Genomic DNA, 27,051 nt, shown 5'->3' with positions numbered 1-27,051 from the left:
TTCAACGCTCCAACTATGAAGTGGTGCAAGATGAGGCCGATGAGTTTGCAATGAAAGAAGATGAAGAACCTCGTGAGCTTTATCGGAGAGTAACCAAACTCGCGGTCTCACTACGAGATCACGGGAGCAAGGACAGGGATGACAATTGGATCAAGCGGAAATTCCTCAAGGAAATGATGCCCTACCACAAGGCCATGTCCTCCGTCATTCGTCAAAGACCGGACTTCCACACTTTGACCTCAAGCGAAGTGTTGGATGAGTTTGTGGCCATGAACATTTTGGACAAGACCGCCGACAATGCGGTGCTTCGTTCTCAAAGGGCAAAGAAGCCCAACCTTGCATTGAAGGCCAAGCTCAACGTTGAAGTAGAAGAGGAGGAAGAAGAGGAGAGCAACCCCGAAGATACAAAGTATGCATATCATGAACACATGGCACTCGCTTAAAGGCAATTTTGGAGCAAGAAAAACTCGAGGCCAAACTTTAGCAAAAACAACTCAAGTGGCACGAAGAGCAAGCAACGTGTAAGGACTTGCTACAATTGTGGCAACGTGAGTCATTTTGTTGCGGAGTACCCGTATGAGAAGAGGGAAGACAATGGTGGCAAGCTCATCCGAAAGGACAAGGCCAAGTCGTTCCCCAACAAGAGCAACTTCACCAAGAAGACTCCTCCCAAGGCATTGGTGGTACAAGAAGAGTACAATGAGGATGATGAAGGTGATGAGTCGGTTGCCATGGCCTCCGTTTCCATTGCGACGACTCCACGGGTGTCTCTCTTCGACTCACCCAATGAGAGCATCACCGCCAAGTGCCTCATGGCTAAAGCCACCAACAAGGTAACCCCCAACATCAAAACTACCATCATTAATCATCCTTCTCCGACGGATAGCATTAATGAACTTGAGGGAGCTAATGTGGAGGCAAATGAGTTTGAGGCCTTTATGGGCAAACTTAAGGGAAAATCCAAGAAGCACTTTGTTGCTCTCTTGGAACAACTTGGTGAAGCCAATGACATGATCGAGGCTCACGAAGACACCATCACTAAGATGGAAGGGCATAGTCGTGACTATGCCGATGAGATTTCGGATCTTTCCAATGCTCTTGAGGAAGAGCATGGTCTTCGTTTGGCTCTTGAGGAGTCACACAACGTTGATCATGCTAAGTTAAAGAAAGATTATGATCATGTCCTCATTGTTTCTCATGTGCTAAACTCCGAGAAGGACAAACTTGAGGTTGATCTTGCTAGACTCAAAGAGGAGTTTGATCTACTTGACAAGGCTCACAATGTCTTGAAGGGTGCTCTTGCTAGCCTCAAAGAGTCTCATGATCAACTTCAAGTAAAGCTAACCAAGGAAAAAGCCACTTTTCCTCGTATGATGTTAATTGATAATGCAAATGCTACTAACCCGTGTTGTGAGCATGTGCATCTCGTTGAGGAGAACGCTAAGCTAAAGGGGCAACTTGAGAGAGGTCTTGCGACTTGCATACAAGGCAAGAAGAACCTCAACGACCTCTTGATCAACCAAAAGGGAGTTGTGGCCAAGGACGGGGTTGGGTACGTGCCCGACTCCAAGAACAAGAAGAAGAATGACAAGATCAAACGACCTCCTCATCTCATGCAAACCTTTGTGAAGGAGGGAGAGAGTGCCTCCGAGGAGAAGAAGAAGAACAATGCGAAGGGTAGCATTGTCAAAAAGGGCAATGTCATTCCTCGCATCAAAGCCGGCGACTTTAATCCTTCTTATGTGTTATGCCGTGCTAGTGATGGGCATGTCTATGCCAAATTCGTTGGTTCTCCTCATGAATACATTGAATGGTCTATTTGGGTTCCAAAGACCCTTGTTACTAACATCAAAGTAACCATTACAAAATGGGTACCTAAAACCAAGCATTAATCTCTTGTAGGTGTTTGCTTCCGGTGGGGGATCATGGTTGCTCGATAGTGGAGCTACAAATCATATGACCGGAAGCAAGGACTTGGTGGTGGACGTGCAAGATTCCATCTATGCCCACCAATGTCGAGTGGGGTGACGCCTCATCCTCTAAGGTATTGGGACTTGGCAAGGTGGTCATCTCTCATGATCTCATGATCGAGAAGGTCATGATTGTTGAGTCCCTTGCATACAATTTACTTTCCGTTCGTCAACTTGCAATCATGGGCTTTGCCACTTTCTTTGATATCGATATCATGGCCCTCTTGTGGAGCAATACTCTTAAAGTAGCCTTTGTTGGGCATGTCGAGAACGGTCTATATGTGATTAAATTTTCGGAGCGACCCACTAAGACCGCGACATGCCTAATGGCTAAAGTTGATGTGGGATGGCTTTGGCATCGCCGTCTAGCCCATGTCAATATGAGATCTTTGCAAAGTCTCCTCAAGGGGGACCATGTCCGTGGACTAACGAATGTTAGTTTTGCTAAAGATCGTGCTTGCAGTGCTTGTATCAAAGGAAAGCTACATGAGAAGGCTCACCCTCCCACGACTATCATTTACTCAAAGAGGCCTTTGGAGCTCCTTCACATGGATCTCTTTGGGCCTCCATCCTTCGATAGTCTTGGGGGTAGGAAGTATTGCTTGGTGATTGTGGATGACTACTCAAGATACACTTGGGTGTATTTCTTCAAGAGGAAGAGCGAGACCCAACAAACCGTCATTGACTTTGCAAATGAAGCACAACGTCAACACAATGCAAAGATCTTGACAATAAGAAGTGACAACGGCACCGAGTTCAAGAACTACACCTTGGATGAGTTTCTTAGTGATGAGGGATCAAGCATCAATATTCCGCACCTTACACCCCTCAACAAAATGGTGTTGCGGAGAGGAAGAACAAGACGTTGATGGATGCGGCAAGGACCATGATGGCGGAGTTCAAGTCTCCGTACAACTTTTGGGCCGAAGCCATCAACACCGCGTGTCATGCATCCAATCGGCTCTACCTCCGCAAGGGCTTGAACAAGACTCCATATGAGATACTCACCGGTAACAAGCCCAACCTCAAGTACTTTCGGGTGTTCGGGTGTAAGTGTTTCATTCTCAATAAAGGTGTTCGGTTGTCTAAATTTGAGGCTAGAGCTTATGAGGGCATATTTTTTGGTTATGCTACAAACTCTCATGCTTACCGTGTCCTCAATAAATCCACGGGACTTATTGAGGAGACATGTAACATGGAGTTTGATGAGAATAACGGCTCCCAAGTGGAGCAAAGTGGCACTTGTGATGTAGGTGATGAAATTCCTCCTCAAGCCATAAGAAGAATGGGTGTTGGTTTTATCCTACCCATTGAGGAACCCCTTGTGGCCGAAGGAGAAGGAAAAAGCTCCACTCAAGTGGATCCATCACCAACCCAAGGCCCACACGCTTCCGAAGAACAACATGAAGGCCCTCATCCTCAAGAACATGACCAAGGGCAAGATCATGCTCAAGGCGGTGTTGACACATCAAGTGATGCCCAAGGTCAAGTTCTCTCCTCCGAGCAAGTCCAAGAACAAGAACAAGCTCAAGACGACGCTCAAGATGATCAAGTGACCACTCCTCGTCTCACCCCCGAGGAGGAATTGGAGCGTCGTGCCGCCAAGGTTGCTTCCAAGATCTCCACCAAGGATCATCTCATGACGAATGTGCTTGGAAGCTTAAGAAAGGGGGTAAGCACTCGTAGACAATTAGCAAACTATTGTGAGCATCACGCATTTGTCTCTTGTGTCGTACCCCACAAGGTCTATGAGGCGCTAGAAGATCCAGATTGGCTCAATGCCATGCATGAAGAACTCAACAACTTCGAGCGCAACAAAGTGTGGAGATTGGTGCCAAGACCGACGGGGAACCACAATGTCATTGGAACCAAGTGGATATTTAAGAACAAGCAAGATGCCCATGGGATTATCATTCACAACAAGGCTCGTTTGGTAGCACAAGGCTACTCCCAAGTCGAGGGTATCGACTACGGTGAAACCTTTGCTCCCGTTGCTCGTCTTGAACCTATTCGCATGTTGATTGCTTATACTTCTCATCATAACTTTAAGTTACAACAAATGGATGTGAAGAGTCCTTTTCTTAATGGTCCCATTAATGAATTGGTTTATGTCAAGCAACCCCCCGGGTTTGAGGATCCCTACTTTCCCGATCATGTGTGTCAACTCGATAAGGCACTCTATGGCCTTAAACAAGCCCCACGTGCGTGGTATGACCACCTTACCGAGTTGTTACAAGACCGTGGTTTTGAAGTTGGGCTAATCGACCCCACTCTTTTTACTAAGAAGGTCAAAGGGGAGTTGTTTGTGTGCCAATTATATGTTGATGATATCATCTTTGGTTCCCCTAACAAAGCTTTCAATGAGGAATTTGCCGCTCTCATGACCTCAAAGTTCGAGATGTCTTCCATGGGAGAGTTGAAGTTCTTTCTAGGGTTCAAAGTGAAGCAAAGAAGAGAAGGAACCTTCATCAACCAAGCCAAATATACTCAAGACATGCTCAAGAGATTCAAGCTAAGTGATGTCAAGCGGGCTTCCACTCCAATGCCCACCAAGTGCCAACTTGACATAGATCCCAACGGTAAAGCGGTGGATCAAAAGGTATATCGCTCCATGATAGGCTCCTTGCTTTACCTTTGTGCATCTAGACCGGATATCATGTTGAGTGTGGGAATTTGTGCACGGTTTCAAGCCGCACCTAAGGAAAGTCACTATGTGGCGGTCAAACGAATCTTTCGATATTTGGCTCATACCCCAAACTTTGGCTTATGGTACCCAAGAGGAGCAAACTTCAAGCTTGTAGGGTATTCGGATTCCGATTGGGCGGGAGACAAAGTGGATAGGAAGTCCACTTCTGGAGGGTGCCAATTCCTTGGTTGCTCTTTGGTAAGTTGTGTGTCTCTCTCCTCCACTGAAGCGGAGTATGTGGCGGCCGGTAGTTGTTGTGTATAACTCTTATGGATGAGGCAAACTTTAAAGGATTACGGTGTCATTTGTGACAAAGTGCCTCTTTGGTGTGACAATGAAAGTGCCATCAAGATCTCTCTCAACCCGGTGCAACACTTCAAGACGAAGCATATCGAGATCCGGTATCACTTCATCCGGGATCACATTAGGCGAGGAGAGATCGAGCTCAACTATGTCAACACTCATGATAACCTTGCAGATATTTTCACGAAGCCCTTGGATGAAGCAAGATTTCGCGAGTTAAGGCATGAGCTAAATATCATTGATTCGAGCAATGTTGCTTGAACCCTTGCACACCCCACCATACTCAACGTGTTGTCTTTTTTATATGTAGGCATGGACATAGGGGGAGTGTTGTTCTCTCAATGAACTCTCCCTCCCCCCATTATGCATAAATTGATCAAGTCTTTCACATTACCCATGTTTGATGGTACTTGTGCTTCAAAGACGAGTTTTGGTCATGGACCCAAGGATAATTATTCGCGGTGCCATACCAATTGACTCAAACATAGGTGGCTACAGCCATCGCCCTCTCTTTGGAGAGGTGGTGTCTCATGGTTGTTTCGTTTTGTCGTTTGCCTTTCTGCCTTTGTGTGTAGCGTGGTCTCATGGTGCCGTGTTGCCTCGGAGTGTTAGTGCAAAGACCCCGTTTTTCATGTGCTTAAAACGTGCATCTTCTTGAGCCCACGGTACTACCGCGGCTTGCCGCGGTACTACCGCTTTGAGAGGCACGGTACTACCGCGCCATAGCGCGGTACTACCGCTCAGGTGCGGTACTTCGGAAGTACCGCGCCGAGCGGTACTACCGCGATGGGGCACAGTACTACCGTGCCGTCGAGGGAGCGTGGGGGTTACGACTCGGGCAGGGGAGTTCCAACTCCCCATACCCATTCACTTGTCTCTCTCCCCACATCTCTCTCTCTCTTGCTCAAGAACGGCGCCGGAGGCCCTCGTCGGATCTCCGTCTCCGGCCACTCTCCTCGGATTCCGACCGGTGGGATCATTCCCCACCACTTCCTCTTGCCATGGACCAAGGTTTTTCCCCAAATCCCTCTTTTTCTTGGTTGTTCTCCCGCTTCTAGGTTTTTGGGGAGATGCTTGTTGTTCTTGAGATTTTAGGCCAAATCTATGCAAGAGTAGGATGTAGGAGAGTCGTGTTGCGTAGGAATCATACTTGATATGTTGTCTTGTGGTAGATTTGTCCAACCGTAGTACCGCCGCGGTTTCGCGGGCTTTTCTCAGATTTGAACTTGTTCGGATCTGACACGGTGCGGTACTACCGTGTCTCATGTGTGGTACTACCGCTCGTGCGGTACTACCGCCCATCAGGTGCGGTACTACCGCGCTAGCTCGTGCGGTACTACCGCTCATCAGACGCGGTACTACCGCGCTAGCTGAGGGACTAAGCTCGTACTACCGCTCCTAGACCCGGTACTACCGTGACCTTACACGGTACTACCGCGACTAAGAGCAGTACTACTATCTTAGTTCCGCAGCACTTGGCAGTACTACCATAGGGGTCAAATCTCTCTCTAGGCAATTATCTTGTGTGCTTTCTGCATGTTTCTTTTGCTTTGTTGTGGTCTTTGCATTGATCCCTCTTGTTTGTCGTGGGTGTTTTGTGTTTTGTGTCTCAGGTGGTGGCTCTCGCTGTTCCAATCCTAGTCATGACACTGGCTCCAAGCGTCTGCGCAACCCCCAAGATGAAGCCCCAGAGGGCTCCAATGCCCCCAAGCGCAATGTCAAGACCACTGCCAGTAAGCAAAAGGAACCTGCTAAGGGCATGGATGAGATTTCAGTCACTGAGTATGTCGAACGCCGGAAGATCAATCCCTATGTGAATGCTCGGGCTATCCTCAGAGGCACCGAGTTGTTTTGGACCAAGCAACAGGCTCTCATCTATCTGGATGTGATCAAGAACAAGCAGAATACCTTCGTGGATGTCAAGTGGATTGACATGAATCACATGCGGAAGGACAAGTTTCGTGACTATTTTGGAGAGGCTCTGGACTTGGTGGAGCAGTTTGCTATTGAACCGGTGATCTCCTTTCACCTTGACTATGACCCTGAGCTTATCTGTCAGTTCTTTGCCTCAGTGTACTTTCATCCCGGGGATGAGCGGAGGATGATCTGGATGACCAACGGCCGTCAGCTGTCTGCTACATGGAAGGAGTTCATGGATCTGCTTCACATTCCTGATGACGGGCTTCACACCCCCGTTGGTGTTCGCCCCCATGCCAACTCTGAGTCTGCCAACAAGAACCTGCTTCAGCCTTTCCTTGTTGAGAAGGTGCTCCCCAATGGCAAGTCAACTTGGGTGTTGAACTCCTTTCTGGATATCATGCATAGCATCTTCCGCAACACTCTATTCCCACGCATTGGCGACAAGGACAAGGTCCATGCCTATCTAGTGGACATGTTGCTCCTGTGTGTAGAGGCACGTTCATCTTAGACTCAGCCACTTGATGTCTCACACATCATGTGGTGTGAGCTTCGATTTGCGGTGTTCACTCGCAAGGTACCTATCTATGGACCGTACCTGTTTCTGCTGCTCTCCACCACTTGGGAGAAGATGTACCCTGGTGATGAGTTCCTTGCTCCAGACTGGATTCGCCATGAGTCCATCAGCCTCCGCGTCAAGCCCAACTGGGCCAACACCACTACCCGTGCTGAGGCCTCTTCTGCTAGGAGGGCTGTTGGTGAGGAGGAGGCTGCTGCTGAGAATATTGTTGAGGACCGTCCTGCTAGATCCACCACACCTTCCTCTGAGCCATCGCGGGCCAAGAAGTTAAAGGACAAGATGAAGACTCTTTTCTGCATGCAGGCAAAGGGACAGTACATGGCTCATGTGGCAGACAAGGAGAGTCGCCGCCGTGACAAGAAGGTTATGAAGCTCTTTGGAGAGGATGTGTCTGGCGGGTCTGAGGACGTCATCACGCCTGAGGCTGCCTGGATGTCGAAGCCGGGATACAAGTGGACCAGTTCAGGGGAAGACATCGAGGAGACCGTCCCCGCCGCTGAGTCTGAAGAGGAGCACGAGGAGCAGTGGGACGACTTCTCTGCCTGAGCCACCCCGTGTGTGTAGGTGTCCTCTCTGCCTTTTTGGCGTCTTGATGCCAAAGGGGGAGAGAGTGTAGGGATTTGCGTTGTGTCGTGCTTGGTGTGTTTGTTTGCTTTGTTGTTTGGGCCTCGTTTGCCTCGTTTCGTTTGCTTTTGTTTGGTTTAAGCTTTCGAGACCTATCCTTCATATGGTGTAAGACATATGCACTCTATCTATCTTAGTTAACTTATGTTTGTGCTATCTTGTCTTGTGATAGCCTTCCTATTACTAGATATGCCTCGTCTCTATAATATAGGGGGAGCTTTGATCCTAGTATGTGTGTCGTGCAATTCAAAGCACTCATCTAAGTGGCATACATCTAGGGGGAGCCCGTCTATATTCTAGAGAGGAGGGGTTTGTGGTTGCTTAATATTATTTCCCCTGTGCAAATCCCGTATTGTCATCAATCCACCAAAAAGGGGGAGATTGTAAGGGCATATTTATCCCTAAGGTGTTTTGGTGATTGATGAAAACGCGTTTGTGGACTAATCATGTGCCTTAAGTATCCCAGACATTTCATCGCTAGGCACAAGATGGTTGGGTGCCCCTCGAAGACTGTTGAAGACGGCGTCTTTTCTACGTTTCTTTTTGGTGGATTTGAGTCGTAGGAAAGCAGTACTATTAAGAGGGGGTCCGCGTCGGAAAGGTTTGGGTGGAATCATCACGTACACGTCTCCTTCTTGTCCCCTCCTTTTCCCTTGGAGCTTCCTCCGCTTTCTCGCCTCCCTGGTTCTGGCTGCTGATTTGGGTCGCGGTAGTACTGCTCCCAGGAGAGCGGTAGTACCGTAGGCACCAGCGGTAGTACCGTGCGGTGGCGCGGTAGTACCGCAGGTGCCCACGGTAGTACCGCTCCTCTGGAGCTGCACTACCGCTGCCCACCAGGCTAGTACCGCTCCTTTGCGGTAGTAGGGGCGGATGCCATTTTTTACATCCACACCTACCGCGGTAGTACCGCTTTCGCTCCGCGGTAGTACCGTGCTATGTTGTCAGGCAGTAGTACCGCCCCTCGGCAGTACTACTGTGTCGGGTTTTTGCTTCTTCCGTTTTTTTGTGGAATTAGGCACGGATGTTTCCTCCCCCCTGGCTAGGGGATTTCTGCCTTACGGTAGTACCGCATGGGGGCGCGGTAGTACCGCACTCGTGGAAGTACCACCCTCGGCTCCTGCGCGTCAGATCTGACCTTCCTGTCGCTGGGGTTGCGGCAGTACCGCGGGCCTGTACGGTAGTACCGCATGGCCGTGCGGTAGTACCGCTTGGTAGCAAGCGGTAGTACCGTGCAGCCTTGCGGTAGTACCGCTGGCCGCGGGCTGGTTGGTGGGTAATGGTTGGATCTTTGTCCTACCTATATAAGGAGTCCCCTTCTTCCCCGTTGACTCATCTCTTCCAACCCTAAGCTCCATTATTGCTCTAAGCTCCATTTTCGCCCGATCTCACTCCCTAGTCAATCAAACTTGTTGATTTGTTCGGAAGTGGTTGAGAAGGCCTCGATCCACACTTCCATCAAGAGAAATTTGATTCCCCCCACTAATCCCTTGCGGATCTTGTTACTCTTGGGTGTTTGAGCATCCTAGACGGTTGAGGTCACCGCGAAGCCATAGTCCATTGTGGTGAAGCTTCGTGGTGTCGTTGGGAGCCTCCAATTGAGTTGTGGAGATTGCCCCAACCTTGTTTGTAAAGGTTCGGTCGCCGCCTCAAGGGCACCAATAGTGGAATCACGGCATCTCACATTGTGTGAGGGCGTGAGGAGAATACGGTGGCCCTAGTGGCTTCTTGGGGAGCATTGTGCCTCCACACCGCTCCAACGAAGACGTACTTCCTCTCAAAGGAAAGGAACTTCGGCAACACATCCTCGTCTCCACCGTCTCCACTCTTGGTTATCTCGTGCCTTTACTTGTGCAAGCTTATTTATATCATATCACTTGCTTGCTTGTGTTCCTATTCTTGTTGCATCATATAGGTTGCTCACCTAGTTGCATATCTAGACAACCTACTTTGATGCAAAGTTTAAATTGTTAAAGAAAAGCTAAAAATTGTTAGTTGCCTATTCACCCCCCTCTAGTCAACCATATCGATCCTTTCAGTGTGGGCATCAAGGATCGCCCGTGCCTTGATTGCCCACAGGGTGTAGCCGTCCGGCGCGAGCACCGGCATCCCCATGGACACCGATCCGCCCGCGCTGCCTCCGCCGTGTGGAACCAGAGCCATCGCCGGCGATCTCCTTCAGCTCGCTTCGTCACCTTGCTCTGATACCAAATGTTGGCGCAGCGATCTCGAGCACTCGACGGTGATCACCGAACACACGACCAGAGAGGAGGAGGAAGAACACAGAGAGTTTGCCGGCGCATGAACGCCCACCCCCCACACGAACGGGTTCTTTGTATTTCTCCTCGAGCACGAACTCGATCTCGTCAGCGATTACACAGGGGTGGAGTGGATCTTATACCCGCGAGGTCCGACATGCCGGGCCACGCTCGAACGCACCCACCTTCCACTCGCCACGCCCCGCACGCGCCGGCTCGCGCGCTCCGATCACGCACGCATGCGATCGCCGCGGCCATGCTGCGCGCCCGACGCAGTCCACTCCCCCTAAACCTCGCCAGCTAACTCACGCGGCCACGCGCACACACGCACACCTACACTTGGGCACGCACGCACGCGCCCAAGCTCGCCCTGGCCCGAGTCCGATGTGGCCACCGCACGCACGCACGCACACCGCACACCGGGCTCAGCACGGCTTATTCCCAACAGGGCGCTTCCACGTTAACTTCGAGCCTCCATCCGGGTTGACGACTGTTGATGGATGTCTCTGTCTGCCGTGGTATTGCCGACAAGGACTGCTTGTAGCGGCCACATGCTACGACTTCCTCAGTGCCGGAGCACTTCATGACGACGCATGTTTTGATCACGAGGGCATCACTGTCCTCGAGGTTAGCAATGGCGCAGGCGTACAATACAGGCACGACTCACCATTGAAGCTAGTGAACATGTAGGTGAAGCCGGGAAGCTGGGACTGGGAGATTGGCACGGTGACAAATGAGGAAGACGGAGAAGATAGCGAACTGGAGCGGCGCAACCTCGGCAACCTAGGAGCGTGGCGAATTCGAACAGTAGGTCGTAGGAGCGAAGCTCCGCGAGCAGGGCCACTACGTGCGGCCTGGTGCTGTTGACGGCGGGCTTGATAAGCTCGGCACCATCTGCCAAGACCTCGGCCGTGTTCGGGTCTCGACGCCTTAGAGGTCACCGGTACGCGCTTGAGGCGCAGTAGCGCCACTGCCAGCGCGTCTCCGGCGAGCCCAGCATGACTTCTGCGCGGGGCACGTTCTCCACGGCCAACAGCGGCATGACCTGCATGGCTGCACCCAGAGGCGGAGTCAGGATTTCTCAAAGCCTAGGGCTAAAACTAACTGACTAAAAATAACGTCAAATAGCATGCACACCAACATGTGCTAGAAGTATGCCACAAATTCACATTAAAGATGAAATGTAAATTCCTTATTACCATGAGAGAAAATTTGATAAAACAAATAATTTAACAAAGTGCATTTTACAAACATTGTTTGGTACCAAATTGATGAAGACTTGCTTAATTCTAGGCAATTGTTTCTTCACCAGCAATAGTAGAAAGACCTGGAGCTGCAAACATAAAATCGAGTATTTAAAATTAAGACACTGGACATATACTAAAATCAATTGTTCGTATGATATTTTGCAAAAAAAATACCATTGTCACGAAGTGCACGAGGTAGTAGCCCCTTTTGTTTCCTCATTTTTTGATAGCACTGTATAATCTTAATATCATCAATGCTTGTAAATACATCACGCTCAATATAGCACACCAAACGATGATTCATCCATTCATCATTCATCTTATTCCGCAATTCAGTTTTGACAATGCTCATAGCTGAGAAAGCTCTTTCTACGGTTGCTGTAGTGACAAAGCAGAATCAAGGATTTTGAACAATATTTCCTCTTCAATTGTTTGAATCCTCTTCATCTTAGATTTTGAACAATATTTTCTGTTAACAAATAACAATGAAATAGAAGTGATTAAAGTAATACAATTGAATGTCACAAACTCATTGACTTGGGCAAATAGAAAGAAAACTAAAGAAAATTAGATGACAGATACAATAAACTGAAGATTACCTGTCCTGTCTTGCTGTCTAGCCGATTCTGAAGATGATAAGGAAGAAGGGCTGGAGCCCGGAGGGCACTGCTAGGAGTCGACGAGGCGATGATCCGTGCTCTGAGCGGCGAGCGCCAGCCGCCTGGGCGCAAGTACAGACACGGGACGCCGATCTGTCCCATGGGAAACGGTGGGCGGCTGAGGCGGCGCAGCTGTGAACGGAGATGTTTTTTGATCAATTGGGCGAAAGATGAGGCGAAACACTGGATGATCGATTCCTTAGAAATCGCTACTAACCAAACCAACTATGGTGGTCTCGAGTCGTGGCATAGGACATCTCCATTGGGCTGGGAAGTGGGAACTTATGTGGGCTGAACATGGGGCTATGCTTGCACGCCTGGGGCTGGGCCTTGTATGTATATAAATATAAAAAAGAAACTAATGAATGTATGCCTACTAGATGGGCCAAGCCTGGGGCTCCACGAATATTGATCGTGCCCTCCATTCCAGCTTGGCCACACGAAGAGAAGAGGCAGGCTGGGGGGTGGGAGCTCGACGATGGGGCACTGATGGCACGGCAGAGGTGAGGTATGGAGCATCGGGACGGAGAGGAGTCTATTTATAAGCAAATATAAAGGCGGTGGAACTGCTGCACCAGATTCTACGGGAGCCTTCTTTAGGAGAGGAGAAGAATCTAGAAGAGAGAGAACTAACGAAATATCTGGAAGGAACCAACCACCCATACCTCCACAAATCACGTTTTAAAAAATGTGAACCTGTGCAAAAAATGACACGTAGGCAATATCTGAGGACATGCAGATCAGATCGTCCCAATCCAAAGACACGCTAGCATCATGCTGTCCACATGCAAATTGAACACGGGATCAGTATATGCATGCAAATATCCAGAGAAGAAAGAGGGACGTAGTCAAATCAAACTCATCGAGCCCACGTGAACCGATCAGGGACAAAGAGCATGTTGCATGTCCCGACTTACCCCACATGCAATAAAAAATACTAAACCCACCAAAAGAAGCATCACAGCAGTTCAAAAAATTTGGAACGAAACCCTGGATACACAATGCATTTGTACACCACCATGTGTTAGAATTAATGGGCTAGGCCCATAGCAATTTCTGAAATCTCAAAGCCCATGTGTAAAATGGCAAGTGGTGGTGCTAAGTTTAGTCCCACCTTGAAAGTTGAAGAAGAGTTGGACCTCTTTATATAATGGGTTCTCTCTACCACTCTAAGTGATGTGTGAGAAGAGAAAGGGAAAACCACATGCGCGCGCTCGCTCGCCTCGCCTGGGCGGGGCGGGGCGTACATGCGACATGCGCGTGAATGGTCTGCCGAAATCCGGTCCGTCTCCTTGCAGGAGCGCAGCTTCCTTTTGCCGTTTTATTTTTATGTCTTGGAAGACAAGTTTTTTGATTTCTTGTCCGGCAAGTATACGAATTAGAAACCGAGTCGGTTTGGGATTGTAGTCGCGACACAATACCGCCTCTGGTCCTAATATATATACAGCTAGCCAGAGATACACCGAAAAACACTTAGGGTTTTGCCTCATCTCACAACTTGCGCCGCCATCGTAGTCTACTCCATCCCAAACGCCGGCGTGCATCGGCGCTTGGGAGAGCAGGTCTCCGGAACCGTTCGTCTTTGCGATCCTGCACCGGAAGAGGACGAATTAGGTTTTTGGGAAGCGCTGTGCGCGACTGCTCAAATTCGTCATCACGGGTCGTCTTCCGTCCAAGTCTGGCGGTGCTACTCATCGTCGTATTCATCGCCGACAGCAGCAGATCGTCGCCAACATCGTCATCAACACTGCGCACCCATAATAGCTAACGATCAGTACGTCCAACATCCTTTGTTCATGTCTGTTTCTACAGCTACTGTTACGTGTTTGCTGCTGTTATGCATGTCTTGCTGTTCTTCTAGTTTGCTAGATTTTTGCATGCTAGTATTTCTTCTAGTCATGAATTATTTACTGGAATTAATCATGAACTTGCCTAATTTTCCAACACCATGTACCAAAAAATAGCACGTGCCATATCCAAATCTCATCATGGGTCATTTTCATCCAAGTGGTGAATAATGGAGTGAAAACCTTGCCGGATATAGAGGCTTGGTTATATACACTTATTTTAAATGTGCGAATATATTAGGATTAGTGGCAGATATACTTATACAACATTTCATTTGCAATTTAGACCTTATGTAGTACTGCCTTCATATCAAAATATAAAATGATTTTTGGTCTAGATTTAGATTAAAAAGCTGTTTTATATTTTATTACACAGGTAGTATATGGGGCATGAGTTGGCAATCAGTCCATCCTTTTAGTATGCATAGCACAAATGCCCGAGCGTTGCAATGGGAGACATTGTTATACGTCTCATGCCTCACTAATTTTCATCCATCTCATCTCCTCTTTTCAGTCCGCCACATACCCGTGCGTTGCAACAGGATAAAAATTACCTGCACTCCTATGGTATTTGTAAAAAAGCAATGCATTGCAACAGGATAAAAATTCACGACACTCCATATGGCCAAGAGATCCCATTTTAAACATCTCAATAGGTCATCGACATTTTTATTATGCGCTTCATATAATTCCGTTTAATTAGAGAGTTTTCCTTCCTTGTTTCTCTAACTGAAATTGGTGTACGACTTCCTCTTTTCCACTCGACATCCATGGGGTGTACCTTTCCAATCCCCATGTCAACTATTAAAAGATTTAACTTGCCACTGTATTCGCATCAATACATTAACCTATTATATATAAGAAGTCATTGTTGGTTAAAAAGAGAAAAATAGACAAAAACATCTTCCAAAAAGCAAGCCATTTATCTAGTGAAACATATATGAAAATTTACAATGTGATTTTTTTTGCGGTGAAAAACCCAGATAAAAGAAATATATGATAGAAAATAATAACACCTAAAAGCAAAACATTAGGAACTTCATTTGGCATACCTTTATTATAGCAAATAATCATCATTAGATGGTCTACTCGCAAAAGAAAAATATTAGATGACCAAAATTGTATACAAACACTATAAGTATGTAAAAAAATATTAGATGTGTCCACGCAATAGTGTACTGTTCACGTCCAGAATGCACACGTGTGTTTTGTGCTAGGCTGAGGCCCCTGGTCGCATTTGCCCGGCTTGAGATTTCTTTCCTCCCCTTACCAATTCATTTCCTTTCTTATTCTTTGTCTCTTTCTTGCCTTATTTATTTCCTTTCTTTCTTTATTTGCCTCAATTTCTTTCCTTCGCTTTCTTTTGTCTCCATTACTTTCCTTATTTTTTTTGTCTCCATTCCTTTCTTGCCTTAATTATTATACGTCTTCATTATTTCTTTGTCTCAGTCCTTTCTTTCCTCTTTGATTATTTTTAATTCCTAAGACGGCTACTTAATACCAGGAAACTGAAAAACATATATAAATGGAAAGAATTCTATTTCAGCGGGCGACGTGGGATTTAGTCTAACAATGGAGTTTGTGCAGCATTGATGGGCCGGCCCATAGTCCCCATCCAACCATTCAATACATATACACTTTATCTCTTTTAAAGAAGACAAGAGATCCTTAATGGGTTGGCTAGTGTGTATCCTTTCAGCAGGATGGTCTTGAGGTCGATCCCCCACGGGAACAAATTTGTTTAGCGACAATTTCTTAGCGTCGGGCGAAAACGACAGACGAAAGTCTATCCTCAGCCGTTAGATTTTGACTGCATGTTGGGCCAATTCGTTTATGGGGTCGTGTGTCTTGGCCGGGTGCGGTGGTGGAACGGTCTGATTGGTCTGTTCCTATGGGAAAGCCCATTGGCCAGAGAACTGTATGAACCCTAGCCACCCAATCCTTAGCCAGTCAGCCGCTATAGCCACACCCCTGCCTCCTCCTCCCTCCTATCTCCCTTGTGCACCGTCGCACCCTCTTCCTCTTCCTTCGTAACCACATCCTCTGCCCCACGAATTTTGACGCAAATAGCAATTGTGTACATCAACCGATGTATAATTAAGATTTTCTCTTTTTAGAAAAAAAATACCTAGTAAGGTTTTATCACCGGTTTTTTGTCACGAAACCATACGTATAGTTAACCTTACTGGGTATACATCGTGGAAGGTTAACTATACATCGTGAAAGTTAACCTTACTAGGTATACATCCTCTGCCCCACGAGTTTTGACGCAAATAGCAATTGTGTACATCAATCGATGTATAATTAAGATTTTCTCTTTTTAGAAAAAATACCCAGTAACATGCGTATGTGTACATCAAACAGCCGCAACTACGTATAGTTAACCTTCCATGATGCGGCTGTTCATCAGTTTTTTGTCACCGGTCACATGCCAGTGGGGGTTAACTATACATGTATTGTGTTGATCCCCAAAATCCAACATCCCGCGAAGCTGAAGGACTTTCGTCCAATTTATCTGTGCAATGTGATTTACAAAATAGTGTCTAAGTGCATGGTTAATAGACTCAGACCATGTCTAACGCATCTTATCTCCTAAAATCAAAGCGCATTCATTCTAGGACGCTTAATCTCGGATAATTCTATTATTGCTTTTGAGTGTATCCACCACATCCAAACCTCTTCCGGGAATAATGATTTTTGTGCTTATAAGCTGGATCTCTCAAAGGCATATGACCGTGTGAATTGAGACTTTTTGGAGCGTGCACTTTTGAAGTGGGGTTTTGACCCACGGTGGGTTGCTCTGGTCATGGAATGTGTGGGATCGGTTAAATATTCAGTGAAATTTAATGGCCGTCTTTTGGAGCAATTCTCACCTTCCCATGGTTTGCGACAAGGTGATCCCTTATCACCTTTCTTATTTCTCTTTGTGGTTGATTCCTTGTCATCTCTCTTGCATGTGGCAGTCCAACAAAGAGGGCTTGAGGCTATCAAAATTTGCAGAAGAGCTCCTGCTATATCACACTTGTTATTTGCGGATGACTCTTTGCTTTTCTTCCGTGCAAGTACTGATTCGGCGATGATTTTCAAGGATGTGTTGAGCACTTATGCTTCAGCTACGGGTCAACTTATTAACCCATCCAAGTGTTCCATATGTTTGCTGACAGTTGTCCAAGTCAAGTTGCAGAGGAGGTAAAACATATTCTGGGCGTAATACAACAAGAGTTCGAACCAAAATATTTGGGCCTCCCGGTTCCTAAGGGGCGCATGCATAAGGGGCGGTTTGGTCCTTGCAATCCAGGTTGAGTAAGTGTTTGGTGAACTGGAACGATACTCATCTTTTGCAAGTAAGGAGGTGCTTATAAAGGCTGTTGCTCAAGCTATCCCGGTTTATGTTATGAGTATTTTCAAGCTTCCCCTATCTGTTTTGTGATGACTTGACAAAAATGATGAGACAATACTAGTGAGGTGGAGAATGGGAAGAAAAAGATGGCATGGGTTGCTTGGGAATGAATGTCGCTCCCTAAATCTCAAGGAGGTATTGGTTTTCATGATATGTGAGCCTACAATCAGGCACTGTTAGCCAAACAAGCCTGGAGGCTTCTCACCTCTCCAGACTCATTGTGTGCTAAACTGCTTCGTGCCAAGTACTTTCCTAACGGGAACCTGGTGGATACAATTTTCCCGGCGAACAGTTCTGCGGTGTGGAAGGGCATCGAGCATGGTTTGGACCTAGTGAAAAGAGGTATGCTCTGTCGGGTCAGCAATGGTGCTAGCATAAGAGCTTGGAGGGATCCGTGGATTCTGAGGGGTCCTCCATTTACCCCCAATTTGCCAAAGCGCAATTGCCGCCATAACAGAGTACAAGACTTTCTTGATGACCATGGTAACTGGAAGCTTAATTTGCTACAACAGTTCTTCTGGCAGGCTGATGTAGAGGCGATACAGAAGATCTGGACATCTCTGCATCAAATGGATGATTTTGTGTCATGGCCTTGGGACAGATCGGGTATGTTGAAGGTCAAGAGTGCCTATCATTTTGCAATGTCGACACTGAGGGATCATGTCAACCTAGGTGCGTTGAGCTCCGCCCCAACAGGTGACCGGCCGGTGTGGAAGCTTGTCTGGAATGCGGCTGCTCTCCCCAGGATGCGACACTTTGCCTAGCAGGTCATCTCGGGATCGCTTCCTACAAATGCTGAGAAGTGTCGAAGACATATAGGAACATCCGCATACTGCAGTCTATGTGATCGGGATGTGGAAACGTCATTTCATGCGCTGCTTGTATGCCCTAATGCTGCTCTTCTCTGGGATACAATGCGGGCAATCTGGCCACTGCCTAATAGGTCTGACATCATATGCATGGGCTCGGAATGGCTGCTTCATCTTCTTACTGAATCCAATGAGCATATCAGGAGAAGGATCATCATGGTTCTTTGGCGGACCTGGCACTTGCGGAATGAAATCACACATGGTAAGCCCATTCCCTCTTTGGATGTGTCGCGTTCGTTTCTATCGAGCTACTACAATACCTTCCAAAAAAATCCGCTGAATGTCGTGGAGATTCTGAAAGGGAAAGCCCCGATAATAGCAGATGCACTCATGCAAGTGCCCTCCCCCCTCTGTGATACGTACACCACGCAAACCATGGCCTTCCCCGGGGGCACATGAGGTGGCACTTGATATGTCCATTTTGCATCATGCTTTTATATCGATATTTATTGCATTATGGGCTGTTATTACACATTATGTCACAATACCTATGCCTATTCTCTCTTATTTTAGAAGGTTTACATGAAGCGGGAGAATGCCAGCAGCTAGGATTCTGGGCTGGAAAAGGAGCAAATATTAGAGACCTATTCTGCACAGCTCCAAAAGTCCTGAAACTTCACGGAAGTTATTTTCAGAATATATAAAAATTATTGGGCGCAAGAAGTACCAGAGGGGGGCCACCCACCAGCACTACTAGAGAAAAGCTTACTAATGGCGCTGGTTTTTTACATACCAGTAGCACGGGCACCCACGCTACTGCTAGGGCGCTACAGCTATTATTTAACAGTAGCGCGTTTCTAAACAAGCGTTGCAGCTAAAATACTCATTAGTAGTGCCGATTTCTCCACCAACGTTACTACTATCATCATGTAGTAGTAGCGCCTTATTTTCTCCCCACGCTACAACTAGGAAAATAGAAATAAAAAATAAAAAAGCAGTCAGGTGCAATATTCATGGAAATCAAGACAAGTCTAGTGCAAATAAACTAAGTTCAGAGAACCATCTCACAAACATTAACGACAGTACCACATTTAATATAACCACACAATCTCACAAACTCATATAGTAGTCAACAATGCATGGATAGATCATAGTTGATAAGTCTACTAGGTAGTCATACTAGCATATATATATGGTTCAACAGCCACACGCATGCATATGAAGTTCTAGATGATGTCGATGACGACCATCATCCTCAAGCCTGGGCGGTGGGTGTTCCTGATAGTAATTAGGATTGCCTGTCCAACATGAAGATTCTTGCCGACGAGGAAGCTCTTCCACCCAACCGAGTTGAAGTGTGTGTGACCGTCCGTGTCCACGCCGTACGCACAAGTGGTGACGGAGCCCCTTGCGGTAAGGCGTATTCTAGCAGAGCCTTCTTCATCAGGCTTGATACCACAATTCTTAGCTAGGCTCTTTGGCAATTTCTGAATAAGAAAAACATATCAATTAATAAGTAGCCTCACACATTCTACACTAAGTATAACAATAAAGCATATAATATTCACTAAGCACATAAGATTCACTAAGCATATAAGATTCACTAAGCATATATATCATCAGACTCTACACTAAGTATAACAATAAAGCATATAAGATTCACTAAGCATATAAGATTCACTAAGCATATATATCATCGGACTCTACACTAAGTATAACAATAAAGCATATAAGATTCACTAAGCATATATATCATCGGACTCTACACTAAGTATAACAATAAAGCATATAAGATTCACTAAGCATATAAGATTCACTAAGCATATAAGATTGACTAAGCATATATATCATCAGACTCTACACTAAGTATAACAATAAAGCATATAAGATTCACTAAGCATATATATCATCGAACTCTAAACTAAGTATAACAATAAAGCATATCATCAAATTACTCTAAAAACTACAGTAAATGCAACATACCATGATATGTCGATCAACCATGGTACTTGTCAGGCAGGTCATGAATGGCACCCCGACGAAGTCAGCACGTGGCGGAATGATGTCCCATAGGTTGCACACCTCCTCCTCGCTCAACTTCATTCTTTGAGCTACGATGGCATCACCGAGTGGGTCGTCATCATCCTCATCATCCTCATAATCTTCTGCTTTGTTGACATAAATCACGGCCAGCTTGGGTCTTTCAGCTCTGAAGGAGAAGCTGATCAACTCACCACCGGTGATACGCATGTGGTCGATGAAACGGACCCATCCATCTCCTCCCACCCGCGTCATCTTTCGTCCTTTCTCGATCTCCATAGTGTAGGGGCCCCCAGGAGCCTCAAAGGTCACAGAGTCTCCAGTCAGATTGTTGAGTTCTGACCTCACATTGCATGGGATGATCTGTGTAAAAAAAGCAAAATGATATATACACGATGCATTAATGCCAATAACACTAAAAAAAATAGTAGTTACTAGTTTCATATAATTTATTACCGCCGCATGAAGAAAACTAGACTCGAAGTAGATGCCAAACAGCATGCCAGTTGCAAGGCTGCTAGCGCACCTTGACTTGCACAGTCGACATGGTGGTGGTGGTGGTGGTGGCGCCATTTCCCTAAAGCAATATGATTAAAGGATTAATGATCCAAAAAGTAAACATAAAGTTTTCATAGCTAGAGTTCACATGGCAAGCAAAATAATAACTAAAAATTAAACATAAAGTTCAGTCCAGGGGAACACTTTATCTATTCCCACATCCAAAAGTTGAACCAGCTAAGAATCTTCCAGAACACAATAAGTAAACATCCATTCCACCTTTGGCATCAGATGCACAATAATTAAAACTATAAAAGGCAAACACCCCCCTTTTCGATCAGATACAACTCTCTATCTATCTGTGTTTTCTTTTTCTGAAATTTACCAAAAATGGGCTCACAAACAGCATCATAAGAACTTAGCAATTTGAGCATCACCACATACAGATACTCTCTTCAACCTGAAAGAGAGTATCGAATCAAGCATTGATTTTTCCATGAAACCACATAACAATGAGGGCTTCTTGGTCATATCTTTATGTGCATCAACAAAGAAGCTAGTGGCAGTAGCCAAGAATTGAAACCCTCAACCGTTGCTGTCATATCAGAGCTAAAAAATGCTCACGATTCTACGGTCGAGCACTATGGTTGTTCCAGGGAAGGAATGACAAGTAGTTACAAGTACTACATCAATGATCCTAAATGTCGGAAACAATAGTCACGACATGGACGCCTCCTCTCTAAACCCTAGAACACTAGGCACCGCCGCCGCCACCACTCCTCCAGGGGCAGCAGCCAAGAATTGAAACCCAAGTTTCAATTATATGTGCTAAAAGCATCTACTTCTCTAGCTACTTCTCTCTACTCTCTCCTAAGTTTCGGTGAGCAACAAAAAGCCTCTACTTCTCTCACCTAACCCCTCTCTCTACTCTCTCCCCAATCACGCGAGGAGCATGTCGCATCGAAGCGCGGAGCCACCATGCAATCCCTAAATCCCAAAACATGGCGAGCCGCCGTGGAAAATCGATTGGAGCCTAGCTAGTGTGGCGCGCGCATGGAGGAGGAGATCGAGGGGGACTTACGGGGCTGGAGTGTCGGAGTTGGCGAGAGGCGACCGAGCGTGGTGGCGGCGCACGGCACCGTCGACGGGGGTGAGGCGGCCAGGGATGAACCCTAACCGCGGCGGCGTCGTCGGGCGGAGGGGATCGATTGTGAGAGTGTGAGGGGGTGCGGGGGCGCTCGGGCCGGTTTTCTTTTGCTCTAGTAGTAGTGCTGTTTAGAGGCCAGCACTACTGCTAAGCCCACCAGCTGTAGTGCCCGTTCAAAACAAACGCTACAACTAAGTGGGCTACTGCTTTTGCCTTGCGGCCCATCTAACAGTAGCGCGGCCCAATCAAACAAACGCTGCTGTTATATATTAGTAGTAGCGTGTTTTCTGCCAAGCGCTACTGCTAAATACTAGTAGCGTAGGGTCATAAACAGGCGCTACTGGTAAACTTCTATCTATAAGCATTTTCCTAGTAGTGCAGCCACGAGTGTGGGGGCGCACCCTACACCCCTGGGCGCGCCCCCTGCCTCATGGGCCCCTTGGTGGCCCTCCGATGCCCATCTTCTGCTATATGAGGTCTTTCATCAAGGAAAAAATCATAAGCAAGCTTTGGGGAAGAAACTCCGCCGCCACGAGGCGGAACCAATCTAGGGCTCCGGCGGAGCTGTTCTATCGGGGAAACTTCCCTCCGGGAGGGGGAAATCATCACCATCGTCATCACCAACGATCCTCTCATCAGGAGGGGGTCAATATCCATCAACATCTTCACCAGCACCATCTCATCTCAAACCCTAGTTCATCTCTTGTATCCAATCTTTGTACCCAAACCTCAGATTGGTACTTGTGGGTTGCTAGTAGTGTTGATTACTCCTTGTAGTTGATGCTAGTTGGTTTACTTGGTGGAAGATCATATGTTCAGATCCATTATGCATATTAATACCCCTCTGATTATGAACATGAATATGCTTTGTGAGTAGTTACGTTTGTTCCTGAGGACATGGGAGAAGTCTTTCTATTAGTAGTCAAGTGAACTTGGTATTCGTTTGATATTTTGATGAGATGTATGTTGTCATCCCTCTAGTGGTGTCATGTGAACGTCGACTACATGACACTTCACCATTGTTTGGGCCTAGAGGGAGGCATTGGGAAGTAATAAGTAGATGATGGGTTGCTAGAGTGACAGAAGCTTAAACCCTAGTTTATGTGTTGCTTCGTAAGGGGCTGATTTGGATCCATATGTTTCATGATATGGTTAGGTTTACCTTAATACTTTTGTTGTAGTTGTGGATGCTTGCAATGGGGGTTAATCATAAGTGGGATGCCTATCCAAGTAAGGACAGTACCCAAGCACCGGTCCACCCACATATCAAATTATCAGAGTACCGAACGCGAATCATATGAACGTGATGAAAACTAGCTTGACGATAATTCTCATGTGTCCTCGGGAGCGCTTTCCTTCATAAAAGAGTTTTTCCAGGCTTGTCCTTTGCTACAAAAAGGATTGGGCCATCTTGTTGCACCTTATTTACTTATATTACTTGCTAATCGTTACAAATTACCTTATCACAAAACTATATGTTACCGATAATTTCAGTGCTTGCAGAGAATACCTTACTGAAAACTGGTTATCATTTCCTTCTACTCCTCATTGGGTTCGACACTCTTACTTATCGAAAAGTCTACGATAGATCCCCTACACTTGTGGGTCATCAAGACTCTTTTCTGGCGCCGTTGCCGGGAGTGAAGCGCCTTTGGTAAGGAAAAATTTATATAGTGTGCTGAAATTTACTATCACTTGTTACTATGGAACATAATCCTTTGAGGGGCTTGTTCGGGGTATCTTCACCCCGACCAGGAGAGCAAAGAGTTTCTCCTGAACCTACTGAACCTAATGAAAATTTTTACTTTGAAATTCCTTCGGGTATGATAGACAAACTGCTAGCTAATCCTTTTGCAGGAGATGGAACATTGCATGCCGATTTACACTTAATCTATGTGGATGAAGTTTGTGGATTATTTAAGCCTGCAGGTATGCCTGAGGATGTTATCAAGAAGAAGGTCTTCCCTTTATCTTTGAAGGGAGATGCATTGACATGGTATATGAGATCATGGGACTATAAGCGATTGAAATTGGATTTTCACCAGAAGTTTTATCCTATGCATCTTGTTCATCGTGATCGTAATTATATATATAATTTTTGGCCTCACGAAGGAGAAAGCATCGCTCGAGCTTGGGGGAGGCTTAAGTCAATGTTATATTGATACGTCTCCAACGTATCTACTTTTCCAAACACTTTTGCCCTTGTTTTGGACTCTAACTTGTATGATTTGAATGGAACTAACCCGGACTGACGCTGTTTTCAGCAAAATTGCCATGATGTTGTTTTATGTGCAGAAAACAAAAGTTCTCGGAATGACCTGCAACTCCACGGAATATCTTACAATAAATAATAAAAAATCCTCGCCAAAGATGAAGACCAGGGGGGCCACACCCTTCTCATGAGGGTGGGGGGCGCGCCCCCCTAGGGCGTGCCCCCCTACCTCGTGGGCCCCCTGGAGACCCCCCGACTCCAACTCCAACTCTATATAACTTCTTTCGGGGAGAAAAAAATCAGGGAGAAGAAATCATCGCGTTTTACAATACGGAGCCGCCGCCAAGCCCTAAAACCTCTCGGGAGGGCTGATCTGGAGTCCGTTCGGGGCTCCGGACAGGGGGATTCGTCGCCGTCGTCATCATCAACCATCCTCCATCACCAATTTCATGATTCGCACCGCCGTGCGTGAGTAATTTCATCATAGGCTTGCTGGACGGTGATGGGTTGGATGAGATTCACCATGTAATCGAGTTAGTTTTGTTAGGGTTTGATCCCTAGTATCCATTATGTTCTGAGATTGATGTTGCTATGACTTTGCTATGCTTAATGCTTGTCACTAGGGCCCGAGTGCCATGATTTCAGATCTGAACCTATTATGTTTTCATCAATATATGAGAGTTCTAGATCCTATCTTGCAAGTCTATAGTCACCTATTATGTGTTATGATCCGTTAACCCTGAAGTGACAATAATCAGGATACTTACCAGTGATGACCGTAGTTTGAGGGGTTCATGTATTCACTATGTGCTAATGCTTTGTTCTGGTTCTCTATTAAAAGGAGGCCTTAATATCCCTTAGTTTCCATTAGGACCCCGCTGCCACGGGAGGGTAGGACAAAAGATGTCATGCAATTTCTTTTCGATAAGCACGTATGACTATATTCAGAATACATGCCTACATTACATTGATGAACTGGAGCTAGTTCTGTGTCACCCTATGTTATGATTGTTACATGATGAACCGCATCCGGCATAATTATCCATCATTGATCCGATGCCTACGAGCTTTCCATATACTGGTTTACACTTATTTACTTTCCTGTTGCTATTGTTACAATCACTACAAAATACCAAAAACATTACTTGCTTTCATTACCCTTTTGTTACCGTTACCATCACTATCATATTACTTTGCTACTAAACACTTTGCTGCAGATACTAAGTTTCCAGGTGTGGTTGAATTAACAACTCAGCTGCTAATACTTGAGAATATTCTTTGGCTCCCCTTGTGTCGAATCAATAAATTTGGGTTGAATACTCTACCCTCGAAAGCTGTTGCGACCCCCTATACTTGTGGGTTATCAAGACTAATTTCTGGCGCCGTTGCCGGGGAGCATAGCTCTATTCTTTGAGTCACTTGGGATTTATATCTGCTGGACACTATGAAGAACTTGGGAGATCCAAAAACCAAGATCTATCCCTCAACTACGATGGGAGGTAAGGAACTGCCATCTAGCTCTGCACTTGATTCACCTTCTGTTATGAGTAAGGTTGCGACACCTAAACCTGCTTCTGCTATTCGTTCTGATATGTCACATGTTATTGATGATGCTACTTCTGCTATACATGATACTTATGATGAAACTACCTCTATGCCTGATACTACTATGCCACTTAGTGATTTTCTGGAGGAACGACTTGCTAGGGCTAGAGAGATTGAAAATATTGAATCTCATTATGAAGATGAAAGTGATGATGAAGAATCACTTGTTATTCCCGAGGGTTATTTATTTGATCAAGATGCTTCTTTAGCTATTTTAGCTTGCAAAGATAGATATGAACTCAAAAGGTTATTAGCTAAATGGAATAAGCAATCTCTAAATGCTAGGATGAGACCTGACCCTGCTTTTGCTACTTCACCTATCTGTGTTGCTGATAAGGATTATGAATTCTTTGTTGATCCTGATATAATTACTTTGGTTGAATCTGATCCTTTTCATGGTTATGAATCTGAAACTGTTGTGACACATCTTACTAAATTAAATGATATAGCTACCCTGTTCACTAATGATGAGAGATCTTGCTACTTTTATATCCTTAAAATATTTCCGTTCTCATTAAAGGGTGATGCTAAGATATGGTTTAATTCTCTTGATCCTGGTTGTGTGCGTAGCCCCCAGGATATGATCTATTACTTCTCTGCTAAATATTTCCCTGCTCATAAGAAACAAGTTGCTTTAAAGGAAATATACAACTTTGTGCAAATTAAAGAAGAGAGTCTCCCACAAGCTTGGGGGAGTTTTCTCAAGTTACTTAATGCTTTGCCTGATCATCCTCTTAAGAAAAATGAAATACTTGATATCTTTTATAATGGACTAACCGATGCTTCCATAGATTACCTGGATAGTTGTGCTGGTTCTCTTTTCAGGGAAAGAACACCGGATGAAGCTGAAATCTTATTGAATAATATGTTGACAAATGAAAATAATTGGGCACCTCCTGAGCCAGCTCCTGCTCCAATTAATGATCGCAATCCTAAACCAACTCCAAAGAAGAGGGGTATTCTATTTCTCAGTCCCGTAGATATGCAAGAGGCAAAGAAATCTATGAAAGAAAAAGGTATTAAAGCTGAAGATGTTAATAATTTACCTCCTATTGAAGAAATACATGGTCTTAATTTACCACCTGCTGAAGAAACATATGATCTTAATCCTTTATTTATTGAAGAACCTCCAGACCTCGATAAGCCGACACAGGTAGTAAAGGTAAATTCTCTCTATAGATATGATAAAGCTGAAATCCCTCCTACTAAAATTGCTAGTCAATGCTTGGATGAGTTTGATAATTTTATGTTT

At 45.8% G+C, this 27,051-nt stretch overlaps 1 long non-coding RNA gene across 1 annotated transcript; it reads right to left on the bottom strand.

Annotated features, from left to right (window-relative positions):
- Positions 1-10,121: 10,121 nt before the first annotated feature.
- On the bottom strand, positions 10,122-12,729 carry LOC125533646. Its single transcript, XR_007294324.1, has 3 exons — positions 12,182-12,729; positions 11,757-12,051; positions 10,122-11,668 (listed from the first exon to the last, which is right to left on the bottom strand). It is a non-coding gene; the product is annotated as an uncharacterized LOC125533646 (long non-coding RNA).
- Positions 12,730-27,051: the final 14,322 nt, after the last annotated feature.

This window comes from Triticum urartu, chromosome 1 (genome assembly GCF_003073215.2).
Source record: "Triticum urartu cultivar G1812 chromosome 1, Tu2.1, whole genome shotgun sequence".
NCBI classification, from domain to species: domain Eukaryota; kingdom Viridiplantae; phylum Streptophyta; class Magnoliopsida; order Poales; family Poaceae; genus Triticum; species Triticum urartu.
This window is presented reverse-complemented; position numbering and strand designations above follow the sequence as displayed.